The sequence below is a fragment of the Falco cherrug genome, chromosome 3 (genome assembly GCF_023634085.1).
Source record: "Falco cherrug isolate bFalChe1 chromosome 3, bFalChe1.pri, whole genome shotgun sequence".
Taxonomy (NCBI): domain Eukaryota; kingdom Metazoa; phylum Chordata; class Aves; order Falconiformes; family Falconidae; genus Falco; species Falco cherrug.
This window is the reverse complement of record NC_073699.1, coordinates 98,013,819-98,029,079: the sequence shown is the minus strand read 5'-3', so window position 1 is coordinate 98,029,079 and position 15,261 is coordinate 98,013,819. Positions and strand designations below refer to the sequence as shown.

The following is a 15,261-nucleotide window of genomic DNA, read 5'->3' as shown; positions in this document are numbered from 1 at the left end:
GTCAGTAGGCACTGCAACTTTCTCTCTTCTTTATTAAACATATGACAATAATAAAACAATTTTTTAAAAAGTAATTTAGAGTCATACTATATCCAACTGTCGTTTGTAAGAATTTACTGTATTATTATTAAGAGCTTCTGGTGACAATATAACCCACAAGACTGAAACTTGAGTGGTTTATACATGTCGTCAGAGCCTTAGATAAAAATGCCACCTTAGAAAGTGGGAGTATTTAATTTTTTATAATACTTTTGTACTAGTATAAAGCATTCAGTTAATTTACATCAGTGGCTTCTTTTCTTAACATATTTGTATCTGTTTGATCTTTTACAAATATCTAGTTCTTTTCTTCAGATCTATTTGTGCTGAGTACTTTGAAGACATTTTGCTAGGGCTTATTAATTAGAATGCCTCCAAACCTTTAGGGTTTGGGGTTTTGGGGCTTTTTCTTTTATCTTTTTTTTTTTTTCCAAACCAGGGCACAGCGTTGCAAATGCAAAATTGCACACGCACCCTGCCCACACACAAATACCAAATTTTCACAAAGAGGCTTGGATTAGTTACATTACTTGGTAACAGCTGCACGGTGTAGTAGCTGGTACTAGGTATCTGCACAACACATGTCCACAGGCTGTGAAACAGACACGGACAAATTCTCAGTTCCTGTAGAAAGGCTAAACCCCACGGATAACTGGCTGTGAAGGAATGCTGTGACTCAAATTCATCACAGCCATAGCTGTGGACATAACAACTAGTTACACAATACTAGTAATGACACACCAGAACTTGATTACAGATGTTCCTAGTATTGAAAATGCTCATAATATTGAATGTTAACAGAGCAAAACACATTTTAGAAAAGTCACTGGAATGAAAAATGTAAGGATCGGTTAATTTTATAGCAGTTTTCCATTAGCTCATATTGCTCCACTGCAGCTTCACCGTATTCATGGATGCATACATGCACACGCATGCACACATACACACACACACAATTTTGGGAAGTGGAGGATAAACCAAGAAATAGGTTGTGTGAACAACCCAAGAAGTAGATATTAAAGAACTGATTAAGCAAAGCAATTAAGCATATAATTGATTCCCGTTATCTTCAGTGGAGCTTGACAATGGTTAAAGTGCTTTGTTGAATCAGGGTCCTCAAAACACAGTGCTCCTCAACCCTTTTATCTGATCGCGGCTTTAGGCAAAATGAAAACACTTGAAAGGGACGAAAGGTAAGGAAATGCTCAGGTTTAGCAAACTAAATCCTTGTAGGCATTCTATTAGTTCGGAAAAAAACCATAGTGGCTTTGTAAATTTTCATCACCTCTAGCAGTTTTTGAATAATGCAATGGTCTTTTTGGCAGCTTCATAAAGCTGTAATCTGCACACCAAGTTCTACAATGTCTCAGCACTTCCTGGGGACTCAGAGCAGTAGGACAGTCTTGCAACACAAGCAGAGATTAATCATTTTCTAATGCACAGTAATAAATAATGTATCCCCCATAGTACATAAATTAAAGCTGTAATTCCATCCCAGTTCTGTGATGACACCAGAAGCCCAAGATGGAATTTCAGCCTCGTTATGACCAGTCAGGATACACGTTATTCCTAAAATTATGTTCTGAGACTTAATAATGAACTGAGAAGTTCTGAAGGCATTACCAAAATGAAGTGACGTGTAATTACAAGCAGAAAGCAGAATTATTAAGTCAGATACTGTTTGCAGAACTTGCTGAAGTAAGCAGTAAATCTCATTCCTGAAAAGCCTACTCAGCATATTTGTAGCAAGGCAAGCAAAGATCACTACTACTATAAAAAAACCTGAAACTTGTTCTAGTACCACAGAGCAATGCCCCCATCATAGTAAACAGAAAGAAACCACATGTTAAAGATCAGGTCTGTACATTACAGAGTCCTTAAAACGCTGAATATAACTCCTCCTACAGCCATACATGGTATTTCACGTACAAGTCAAACACGTATCCTACAGGTGTGCAATGCCAAGCAAAAAATATCAGGAGAAAGCCACAGTCTGTCCCAAATTTGCACTCCTATTTGACAAGAAAGCTGTTGAACAAAGCAAAACACTCATGATGAGAAGTATGTTGTCCTTCTGACGAATGTATTTATATATATACACATTTTACACACTGTAAATAATCTAAACAATTTTCATAAAGAACACAGTCCTAATATTTTTCCTGCAGACAATTTCAAGAAACCTTATGAAGATTCTAATGATATTTTACAAGTCTAACAAGTATTTTAATGGAAATAGGTTTAGAAGCATGAAGACAGAAAGCCAAAACAATCATCTATCTAGAGTTAACTGCTATATTCACCCTGAACTTTTTTTACCAAGTTCAATGATTTTTAGCAAATACTGCAAGATTTCAAGTAAGTCTGGAGCCACTTTTTTTTCAGACAGGAAGAAAGTAACTTTCTGACCATCTTACACAGGCAAGGCATGAAACTTTACAGGAATGTCCATGGTCTGAAGTAGTTCCAAGGTTCTGAACTTTTTTCCATGGTATTATTCACAAATTCATCTTCTCCCCCTCTGTCCCACCACATTCTTGATAATGTGAGACCCTAAGTCACATTCACTCCCTCTTCCCTTAGGTTTCCATCTTACAGAGCTGTAAAGAAAAGTAAAGATGGGGAAGCCTGAAGATTGTGACAAAAAGTCAAATAAAATGGTGCACACAGTTGTTATTTTTAAAAGCTGAAAATGTTTAAGTCTAGAGTAACTGGTTTTGAGTATCTGATGCTTCCCCACAAGCCACCGTCCCTTACCTTCCAACTCTCCCTCCTTCCACTTCCCCTTTTTATGTTACATAAAGTGTTCAAACCTTGAACACCTGGACTTACGTTTCCTACATTCATACTTGAGCAAATTAACAGCAATGGTCTCATATTCAAGGGGCCACTCACCTGGAGATCCCTAGTGATTTTCTGTTCTTTTAATCACTCTGACAATCAGCAAAATTTAAAATGTGAATAAAACTATTTATGTGCCTACACCTGTATTTAAGGACATGCATCTTCCAAGAACCCATTTTCTCCCCTTTTGCCGTTTATGACTATTCATACAACAAAAATGTATCAAAAATCATGACAAAAGGACAAAGAAAGTAAGACAATAAATGCTTAAAGCTCCTTGCTTCCATGGTATCTCCACAAGCAGCATATCATCACCTCTAAATAGCAACCTGAAACCTACTCAAGAGACTTACATAAGTCATGACTCAAGAACTAAAGCAATGAGTGTCAAAACATTCAAAGACACAGTACCCTCTGCTCCTAGTAGTAAAGGAGTAACTACTCAGAAGATGCGAAGGAGATCCTTGCACTGGAGAAAAATAGCAGTAAAAACTTAAGAGATCTGCAGAATCACAGAATGGTTTGGGTTGGAAGGGACATTTAAAGCTCATCTACTCCAAACCCTCCCTTGCCATGGCCATGGACATCTTTCACTAAATCGGGCTGCTCAAAACTATTCCTTCAAAATCATCCACACAAGCTAAGCTACACACATCAGTAAGTAGTACACTACTAGAAAACTTTCAACCAGATGTGATCTTGGAGGCTTCTCATCTCTTAAATTATGATGTAAGCTGCAGAAAAAGTGATAATGTCAAGGCCAGGTATGCCTCCATCCGCCTTTTACCGGGAACTCAGAGAAAGAGATGGTTTTCTACGGGACCTCTAAGCTAGTAGGTTACATTGCTTTTGAAATATTGCTCATAATGAATGGCAATCCAACACAGAGACTAAAAGGTGACCCTGTAAATAAACGTCAGCTGCAAAATCAAATACCTCCCCAGGTCTGAGCTGAACAAACACTGCTATTGACAATGTAAACAAAATGCTGAGAAGAGAAATAAATCGCCAATGAAAAGGGGAGAAGGAAAAAACCCACCCTAGCAGTAAGCAAGAGGGCACATGAGAGGGAAAGAGCGCATGGCAAACCTAGGTTAGCAGAACTGACCGATGCAGGCTCTTCCCATGCTCATCACCACACCATCTGTCCTTAAGTATAAATGGAAAGGTTACCTATCATGTTCACTTTGTGCAAATATCCTTTTCACTTCCATATATTCCAAGGACTATGTGACTTATTAATGCAGAAATTAATCTAAAATGTTGCTTATATAATACACACCATATTGATTCGCAATCTAATTGCACTGGTCATACAACTACATACTAGAAATCATTGTTCAGAATGTTCTTCTCTGATCTGGGAATTATGTTACAACACTTGCACTCTAAATTTAAAGACACCATGTACACCAAAGTCTGAGCACTAGCCTGTTAATTGGTTTTCCTTCCCTGTTCATTAGTCCAACACACAACAGAAGACACGTGGGTGAGGACTCACACCAGCAGCAGTGAAAATTTCAGTGCTTACAACCCAAGGAGAGGAGCAGGACTTCAGAACTCTGTAATTACAAGGAGGAAGAAAAAGTCTGATTAAAGAGTCCCTATTTCTGACATAGCGCAACTCGGAAGAAGCGCTGTCACAACAAACTGTGTGGCCAGGACTTCCCCAGTAACACCATACCTAAAGATGTGGGCTTTTCGCCACAGAGAATTCCAGTTTCCATCCTGGAAACAGGAAGGAGGAGGAGGAGGAAAGAAGCCTTTTATTCACAACACTGTTGAATTATTTAACTCTACTAAAGACTCACTGCCAATGAGTTGTTGGGTTGTTGCAATATAGGCATTAAGAATCCAAAAGCAGAAGTTCTTGCTGCCCGCCTGATTATTGGTGCTGATTTGTTCCCGATGAAATACAGGACAAAGTAACATACCGCTAATGTATACCCTGTTAATTATTCTGCAGTGCCATGTACGGAAGTTCATGTGATGGAAATATTCACGTGGTGCTTCATGTGTGGAAATTCTGTGGTGCCTGATGGAAGTTCTGATGGATATGGATAGAATCAGAATTATATATAGTTTAAATTCATATTCAGTCAAGTTTGTAGCTATAGCAAGGGAGGAGGACTGAGTTGCGAGACTACACTACTGCCTAAATGTTACGCTGTTAGATTAAATACTCCCGTGAGCTAAAATACCGTAGAGGACTGAAGTTCAGGAAATCAATTTCAACGCTGTTTTGTAAACTTCAGTATAGCTCCAATTCTCTGTTATTTATACCGATTCAATGAATCACATTTACACTGCAAGCGCACACCAGGCTGAAAAAAGTCAATTGGTTAGTGCACAGCGCTGAGAGCACCGTAGGGAGCACAGACACTCACAGACAACACGCTGCCAAAACAAAGCTTTAATTTAGAGCAAAAAATTCTGGCCTCTGGAGCTGTAAGAACCGCCCCAAGATAGGAACTGGGAGTACAGGGATGAACAGAAGCAGTGCTATGGGTCTGCACAGATTTCCAAAACTCACCCTCCCACAGCTTTACCAGAAAGCAGCTGGGCGAGCTGAGCAGCAGCAGCCGGTTGCTGTCGGACCCCTGCAGGGCCCTGAAACTGGGCAAAACCCTGCTTGGTGCTCAGCCCAGATGCCCAGGACACCCATGCCCAGCCTACAGCCCATGGGCCACAACGCTGACCCCCAAAACACCGGATTCAGCCTGCCACCCGCTCACACCCACCCACCCTCCCGCATCCTTTGCCCCTGGGGAAATGCAGCAGGGGCCACCTCACCCTGGGCAGCTCTGCCCGGCTCCTGAGAGCCCCCCGCAAGTCGTGGGGTGCAGTTCAAGCAGGGTTTGACACCAAACCTCTCTGAATACAGCAGATCCCACAGCAAACTTCACCTGTCAGAGGAGAATCGGGGTCAAACCACTGCCGCTCATGCTCGCAGAGGTGACACGCTGCACAGCTAAACACAGGCACCTAAATGTATAAACTGCATGTATACGCTCTCTCAATAAAAACACATTCATATGCATTTACACCAGACTTTCTTTTTGATGTGCAAGTTTTGTTGCCACCCCACACTCCCCACAAAAAAAAAGAAAAAAAACCATTTGCTTTCCTCAATCATTAATTGTATTAAACTAATAAACATTCTGACACCAACACTGTTTAAATAGCCTTCTCTCCACCCAAAAATCCACTGACAAGTATTTTCACATATAAGATGACCATTCCACAACCCTGCTTTTGAATGCTAATCTAAACTGAGTTCCCCAAGCCAGCAGGGTAAAGAGTTACTCTTCGGGTGGGAGAGTGCAGAAAAGAAATGAGAGAGGGGCCTTTAAAATGAAATAAAAATAGACTCCCTTGATCCCACCATGACACGGCCCAGACATTCTCCCTGTGGGGGAAGAAAATGTTTCTTACTACAGTGAGAGTTTTTATAACATTTTCTTCTTCTTTTTTTTTTTTTTCCCCCAGTGCAACTTTGCTTCCTGAAGAATGCTTTATATAAAAGACATGACATTTGGCAACCCAGCTCGGCTGCTTTGTGAAATTCTTTGGCAAGTGCCCTACGTGCTGACTGCATTAAGCACATCAGTTTATTTATTTATTTATTTATTTATTGATTGATTGATTGATTTAGGCAGAAGTCAGTGAGAGCAAGCCATACAATTAACGTGCAGCACGGCACCGCTTCATCCAAAAAAAACGGAGAGGAGCCAGGGAGGGAGGGGCTGGAGCCTCTCCCTTTTCGGAAACCTCACCATGGGAGAGGAGATGGTTCTCCAACCTCAAAGCGTTGCTGCTGCTCTGGGGCATACACAGTGATTCTTGGATCTCAAGGCATTTAGTGAACATCAATTAATTAATTAATTAAGCCTCAATTCCACAACAAAGGCAGGTATCATTAGACACCTGTTTTGCATATGGGTAAAACGAGCCATGGAGTAAACCTAAGCCTGTATGGATGTTGCCCAGTGTCCTGAGGCAGGAGGTGCACCACCTTGCTCTTGCCCAAGTGAGAGCCACCCCCCAGTAGCTGGCAGGAGGGCACAGCACCAGCCACCCGCACACCCACACTTCCTCCCTCATGCCCCAAATGAAACCAGAAAATGGAGAAGTCTCCACATGCCACCGTCTTCCCAGGGGTGCAGCCATGGCATGTGACTGCGTGTCCGGGACATACCTCAGCACCATCCGCAGTCAGGGACAGCACCATATAGATATATATATACACACACCATCCACTGTCCTCCAAGGGTCAAGCACTTGAACGAGCAACCCCTGTTTCCTACTCAGATGCCATGTGTTGGGCAGGAGGGCCATACAGTCATGGTTTGGAGTCAGGGACCGTACTCCTTCAGGCTTACAAGAAAACAAGATGCTTCTCAGAAACAATGGAGTAGTGTGCTTACCATCAGCCCCATTTATTTACACCAGGGACCAACAAAGCTTGGCAGCACACACTGCCAGGGACACCCAGCAACAGCAAATTCACAGAACCATGAAATTTTCAAGCTAAATAGGAAGGAGAGCTGGGAACAGGGGAGGACATGACATACCTGCCCAGAGCCCAAAGCCAACAGCTGGTCAGTCCCACAAGCTTGGAAGGGTAAAGCTTCTGCACTTACTACATATCCCCTGATATTTTCAGGCCAAACAGCTATCAGCAAAGGGTTCAATCCATCCAAGGCACTGTTTAGCACACGCACCACAAGGGAAATGCTGAAACATGGTCCGGTGCCTTCCATGGGAAGGAGCTACCGAGTCTCCAACCAACGTGGCCCCTGCAGATCAGGTACAGAAAAGACTTCTGTCCACCTCAGAGAGCTGAGATGGGACTGGAGAGTCTGCCTGATCAGGTGGTGCAGCTTCAAAGGCTACATCCAAGGGCACAGATAAATCTGTAAGGAATTTAGCTTTTGGAAAAGTTTTAAGCAGCTTGGTCTAAAAAAATGTGACACGTTTATCATTGAAAAGAGTTTTCTACACACAAGTCTGTAAGAGACAGCTGTGTGTTCTCATCATTTGTGTATGACCCAATAAAAAAACCCAAACTCTAATTTTGTTCCTAGAAAAGAAAATTGACACAGCAATCTAAACCCGTCTAGTGTTTTGCTGGAAGACGATGAGGAAAAGGTGGGGTTTTTTAAAATTTAAAAAAATCTGGCATTACCCCCACTTTCTGTTCTAAAAATTTTTCCAATAATTTTCGTCCATTTCTAGGCCAATTTCTGTGACATCAAAATAGCTACCACAACAGCAACACACAAGCCAAATTCTACAAGGTTTATTCAAGGCAAAGAGATTTCAACCAGACACCCCATCTTCAGCAGAAGTTTGACGTGACTAAGGGCTCAGGACAGTAAGATACAGAACCTGGCATCAGTTTAACTGTACGGCAACCTTTGCCAATCATCTCTCCTCGGTGGAACACATACCAGGCTCTCGTTTGCAAAGGATTTAGGGATCTCTGCACTGAAAAGGGCCAAGGGGACACAAATCTGTCCACAAAGGAATCACTGGCAAAACTCCCCTCATCTGAAACAAGGAAATGCCAAGATTTCAGTAGCACAACTCGATTGTCCTCTTCAACCTAGACACAATGCACTAGCAGTTCAAGTAGGGATTTCAGGCTTGGTGTACCACGCTACTGACTGCCCATGCAGGAAGCACGCCTGGGTTTATGGGCTGATTCTGGAAGTACAGGCCAAGAGCAAGCAAGGGAAACCTCAGCACAAGTTGTCCAAAACTGTGGTCTCATTAGCCCAACATGCAGGCAGATTTCAAGTCAAGAGGCTCTGGATCTGTATGCCTATACTACATATGAAGACGTGGAATATGCACATGTTGTCCCAATGCAAAATTTCATACCAAAACACTAATAAACACGCTTTTTCTTTAAACAGAGGAAAGAAAAAAAAAATTCTCCACCAAACTGATCTGTGAAGGCAAGTAAGAGGAACTAACATACTTTAGGACAAGCCTGGCAATCTTGCTAACCTCAGGTGCAGAGTGCAGAGATGCTATGGAAGATGAAATTACACAGCTTAAAACTTAGTTACAGGTGGTTCACTTGAGGGGAAGGACAAGATTATGACAGAGGTTCAAGACTTGGAAGTAAAGGGTAGGATAGGACAGAACACATGAGAGAGGGACAAGACTGGGTTGTTTTTGGCTTGACACTTGGCAAGAGAAAAAACAAGCATGAGTCATAGTAAAGGTAACTCAAAGTGCGATGTGACTGCAACGGAGAGCTGAGCAGACCACACTGCATGAGTCAGCAGCACAGATAAAAAGGGTGATAAGAAGCAGCAGATGGGACATGTCTCTACTAAAACAACCCTGCAGGACACAGGCCTCCTCTGCTCTAATGAAACGGCCGTGCCAAGCTGCCGCGCGCCGGCTCGTACGCTTGCGATCCCATGAATCAAAGAACGCCGCGCGAGCTTAGAAAAGCAGCAGGCAAACAGGTGCAGACAGATCCACATGCAAAGGAGCACAGAAAAGCAAAACAACAGCACACACACAGACCCCACAACACACACACGCACCCTGACAAGCACCCTGGGATACCACCCTCCAAACCACTCAGCGGGGTGGGGTGGAAGAAAAGAGGGGAAGGAAGCTGTCACTGGGATCCTGGCATTCAACCTGGCCGATGGCCAGCTTTTCTGTGCCTGCTAGTCAGGCTCTGCCTTCCTGATGGGTGCCAAGGGCAGAAGGCTGCAGCATTGCAGCACACACACCCCCCGGCCCCTTTCTGCCCCCACCAGCACGCACCTGCAGAGCCGGGAGGCAGCCGCAGCCACACAGCTCGCACGCGTCTCGAGAATCCTAAAGCACAGCTGGGGATATTTGCGCAGCTATGCTCCAGAATACCTGCAGCTCAGGTGGTTTTGCAAAAGTTAGGTTTAAAGCTCCATCTTTTCATTCAGGATTGCAAAGGTCATTTTGCTCCAAGAGCAGAACATTTAGCCCCATGAGAGCAAGCACCACATTCTTGGGTAGCAGAAACCATGTAGTCATACGCAAGGCCACGTTACCTGCAAAATGCAGTTGCTGCCCTGACCGCATAACTTGCAATGGTGGTTCTTTCCTGTTAGGATCCCTACTCGCTGCACTTTTGAACTTGGTCAGGAAAGATGAGGTCCCTCTGTCACAAGCTCAAAAGAGGACAGAGATATAAGGCAAAGCTCAAATCTCCTTTCATCTCACTTCTTGGCTGAGGTAAAATTATACCCTGCCTGTGAGGGGCAAGATGGAAAGTAAAATGCTCTATTTTTAGGCACAAGATCCTGCTTCATCAGGTTCATTTAGTTTCTAAGAAACAAACTTTGGCAAAGGTCTGCATTTGAGGGGGATGAAAGATGACTTGTTTCATTTTCTTTTAGTGCAGCTCACAGCATGACTAGCATAAATCTAAGCAAATCTGCTTTAGCCACATATACATGCCAGCTGTTTTATTTGGGAGAGATAGTCCTTATATTGTAGCAATATATATTTTTTTTCCCCATTTTTCCCAATCCATCCTGCCAAAATAAGCATGTTGTGTCCAAGTACTTCAATGGAGTTCGAAGGTGTGTCTATTCCCCCCGCTCCAAACATCCTTATTTATAGATTTCAAAAGTTGGCAGGTACGCCGAGGGAGAGCAGTTGCTGAGCCTAACACGCTCTGCACAGCAACAGATCTGTTGTAACAGATTAACAGGCAGCGAGAGGGGGAGAGAGGAAAGAGAAGTACTTTCCTTCTTTACACACATCCTTGCTTTTAAATGCAGCTTTACAGAGATAATGACAGTAACTGCGTGTCTAAAATAAAGCTGCCTGGAGAGCCAAGGCTCATGCAGCCCCACTGACAGCAGAGCTTGGCTCTGCACTTTGGTCACGCACTTTTCTAACCCGAGCGTGCGCATTCCAAGAAGTAGGTAGGGGAACTGCTCTCCTACAGACACCGTGAGCATTAGCGAAGGGGGAGGGCGGTCAGCCTGTAAGTAAAACAGTGAAGTTAGTTTTCATTTCCTGTCGGTTTTAATCTTGTCTAGAGGCTTTGCGAGCTGCTACTTCCATTTTCTGGCCTGCCTGCAGAGGAGCTGCTCTCTTTACTCGCTCGCGGAAGGTCCCTCTAAGCTGCCTACAATGAGTGTCTCTTGTGCTCCTGAAATCCAGCCCACTCTGCCCACCACTCGCTGGCTGCAGCAGCAGTGAATCAGTCTGCAACCACAAATCACTGTGTTGGACTCCCCCTTGTAACTCTATAAACAAACATACTGCTGATTACAGCTTCCACCGGCTATCTGTTTGGAAAAAAAAAAAACAACCACAAAAAAACCCAACCAAAACCCAAAACCGGCATAAGATTCATGGATGCTGATGCACAATTTTTTTTCAGTCTGGGGTCTTCCCATGCAGAAACACTCTTATACCCATTTTACTGCTGGTTTTCACACTCTGTGGGCTCTTTGATTTATTTTTGAACTCACGATGTGAGTGCTTCTATATATTCTGCAGGCGATTCCTGAAATGCAATGCACAATTTGCATGTGGACATAGAGCGTCAACTAATCTGCAGACAGTGACAAATTCTGATCAGAATTCAGACACAGGCTCAGTGAGGACTCCCTTGCCCTCAGCCTGTAAAAGTGCTGCACCTATGTAACTCCCACCACGGGGCTTCTCAGACCCCCAGTGTGGAGGCTGCTAAAGAGTGATGAATGGATGACAAACCATTACTGACAGTTCTGCAAAAAGGTTCCTGTGTCTCTTGGCCACAGCCCTCTGGCAATATACACGCTTCCACACATCTGCTTTCAAAAGAAGCCATCAGATGCACTCATCCATCTAACCTGAGATGCAAGACACAGCTAGGCAAGGGTGATACCCTGCATCAAAGCTGGCTGAGGATGGGTGTCAAGCTAGGAGAACAGAAGAAAAGGTGTAAGTGATAGAGCGCAGAGCTCATGTTGCTAAAAGTTAAGCAGCACAGTATGTGCCAGGAGTAATAACTTCTCCCCCTGCATGAACTCTGACCAGGAGCAATGCCAGCAAGGGTGCGCAGCAAAAGAAGTCGTGGCTAAGAGAAATGGAAGAGGGAATCACCTGATCATCTGCCCATGCACATCACTGAAGATTTATCTCGGCACCACATCCTTAATTCCTTCCCCAGTTTCCAAGAACTGGCCTTCATACACACACTAGGGGAAGACAGTGAGTTTGTCTAGTATCTTTACTTCCAGCTCATGTTTGCAAAGCTCTCTGAGAAGAGACCCGCCAGACTCCACAAGTGATCAGTGTTATCAAGCTTGATCCACGTGTGCCTTCAGCTTGCTGCCCCCCATGGGACCAACAGCCATCTGCTGCCTTTTCCTGGGGGAGATGAAGTAGCATGTCAGAAAACAAAGTATATTCCTAAAAGTTTATTCCTAAGATCTCCCAACAAGGCTCAGTCTCACTTCCTCATTTACAACTGCATGAATTCGAAAGGCAAGAGTCGCTTTTGCAAGATCCAAGAATGTGACTAGGAACACAACAGCAAAGCCCCAAACCCTGTTCCTCTCCTCGGTCTGCTATGCAACCCTCTTCTCTCCCTCTGGGCCAGGTCACCACCTTCCACATGCAGACTAATATAGAAGTGACTTCTCTCTCATGCATTTATGTATATAAATTGAGACATATTCTGAACTAGTTTGTGACAATTTGTGTTAGATTCCAATACTGCATTTATTGAAACTGTTTGAATTTAGGTGGTTCTTTTAAGTAGCACTTCGAGAAGGATCTTTGCTGCTCAAGCCTCAAAGAGAATCAGACTTGGTACTGACAGCAGTTACTGACTACACTTCTAAAATCAGGACTGACGGACACCCCTATATCAGCTTGCAGTAGCAGTCTCTCCTGCCAGACCAGACAGGAGAGTATCTTCATCATTTCAGTGCATTTAGCAGGCTGAGTTAAACACTTAGCTCAAACATCAGAAAGGAACTTGAAGAAAATTAATAAGAGTCAGATACTTTCTTAATGGAAGTGATGTGCAAGAGTTTAGGATCTATGATTCCCAAAACTCTTTAAGATACTGTGACCAAATAAATAATAATAAAAATAATAATAATAATAATTTAAAAATACTTAGTAACTACAATTGACTGTTCTTTTTAAAAATGGCTTAATTTTAAGGCAAAACAAGTTTAATTTTTTTCTTCTATTTTCCCTTCTATGTTCCAGCTCTTATTTTAAGGAACCATTTAGTTACATGACAGAAATGTTTCAAAATCTCCTTTTTTGCTGAACGTTTATTTTCATGTGAATGTAGCCTAATACAAGCCACATGCAAAAATACAATCTAGTAAACAGTGAACAGAAAATGCACCACTGATTAAAATAAAAACCAGAAAAATTAGAGACCCACAGAAATCTACGTTGGAGCGGATTACTGATGGAACATCTGTAGAAATATAATGTAATCTATGTTTAAAAAAAGAGATATAAAATTATTTCAAGTACTGAAAGCATTCCCTTCTTTAAGGACAATAACTATAAAGAGTAAATGCAAAACAAGATTTAGAAGCTGATTATTTTAACAAGGTTTTCCTGCTTGCTGATTATAGTCACAATTGAAATCAACGATTTAAATCCCCCTAAAGAACCCTCCACAGGAAGAGCAGCGCTGATTCATTTCTCGTGAGATGGGACACTCAAGATCATGAAGAATGTTAGTTTGCTGATGCATGGCAGATAGGCTGGGACAGAGGCAAACGCATGCTAGTATTTCAAATTAAAAAAAAGGCAAGAGGCCAAAAATATATGTCTGTATGTGCACTTGTACATGCATGCCCTCATTTTGTTATCACGCTCGATCAGGACACAGACCTGCACAGCAGCAGATTAGAAGGAGGAAGCTTTTGCAAAGAGGTGATGGTCAGCAACTCTTGAGTGCTCAGGGCAGTTCTTCCAGACACAGAAGCACCAGGACCGGCTCAGCAGCACGTTTCTTGGTGTTTCCTCACGCAGCACTGTGTGGCCAGAGCTGCAGGGCCTGGGACGTGAGCGCGTGGTGATGTCTGACCACGCAGAGTTAGTGTGGATCCTGCCAGCATTACGATAAGCCTTGCTAAATCCGTGCTGGGCACATGGTGACTCTGCACCACCCTTCACCAGTGCTCCTAGTCCCAGGATGACAGTGACAAAACACCCCCTCAGGGCTGTCGAGCCAGGAGCTGGAGACAAGGAGTCTGGCTGCTCTCACCAGACCCAAACTGCCTGGCCCTACCTACTCAGGAGTCTCTCCTACAGGCATCGTGTAGCACCCTCCACCACCCAGGTTGCTCCCATGGGCTACAGCGGCATTGACCTCCTCTTTCCCGCCCTGCGCAGCAACAAGGACAGGGGGGTGCAGTGTTTCTAAAAGGAAAATACTCTTTTCTTCTATGTTTTTTTGTTCTATCACAGAAACCTGAGTTAGAAGACTTCAGAGGACCTGCAGAAACTTGCAAAGTCATGGAGGGGATCCTCCAGCGAGAACAAAGAGAGGAGGAAAGTATCCGTGGGGACACCGCAAGCAATTTCTCAAGGCCGAAGATTACACTTATGGGGAAGAACCTCTCTTTTCCCTCCGTGCCACCCCCATACACTGAACAGCAAACACATTGGGAGATGCAATCACAATGGCTGCAGGAGCTGCCAAAGTGCTTTTTGGCTTAAGAAGCAAAGGACAAGTTTGAGGTTTGTTCTTCAGTTGCTGCCTCATGCACTTAATGTAACGAGACAACAGAGAAGAATAACTCATGTGTATAGATAGCAATGAGGTAATTAAAGCCTAGTTCTTCTCAGCCTGCTCCCTGACTCCACATAAAAGAAGTACACAAGTGCACAAACATCTAGGTTGAAAATACAACACCACGCTCTGGTGTAAAACTCCCGTGCCTCCTGGAGCAGCGCTGGCTTTACTATGGCCACACTATGCATTAGCGGCTACTGACTGTGTTTGCACAATATTTCAATAAGCAGAGCCAACCAACATCACTTCCTCTATTTCTGTATAGAGTAATATATTTACAGGAACAGCCTTTTGAAACATTCCAGTAAAATTAGCTTACTCAGATTTTATTATTTTTTTTTAGCTAGAACAGAGAGCAGAAGCATATCATCATCGTCATCGGTTTTTGTGCATAAATCAGCTGTCTATTTACCACTGATATGTTGCAATAATGAATTGCCATTATCTTAGTTATTTGTTGGGTTATTAGAGATTAGCTAAGTTCACAGGATCACTGAAAAAAAAAAGAAAAAAAAAGCTTCACGATTTCCTGGGAAACGACCTTCAGAAGCATGTATTCCACCTCCTTCTCCAAAGCAATGCCCAAAATATTCCTG

The 15,261-nt window shown here is 43.2% G+C and overlaps 1 protein-coding gene across 7 annotated transcripts in view; it reads right to left on the bottom strand.

The window, feature by feature from the left end:
• Window positions 1-15,261, bottom strand: part of ATXN1 (ataxin 1) — a 212,334-nt gene that overhangs the window by 169,658 nt on the left and 27,415 nt on the right. Inside the window, exon 3 of one of the 7 annotated variants that reach the window (XM_055705407.1) lies at window positions 11,995-12,261. The exons of the other annotated variants lie outside the window; for them this stretch is intronic. The gene's annotated coding sequence lies outside the window, so the exon portion shown is untranslated. The remainder of the gene's footprint in view (window positions 1-11,994; window positions 12,262-15,261) is intronic. 7 annotated transcript variants of the gene reach the window in all.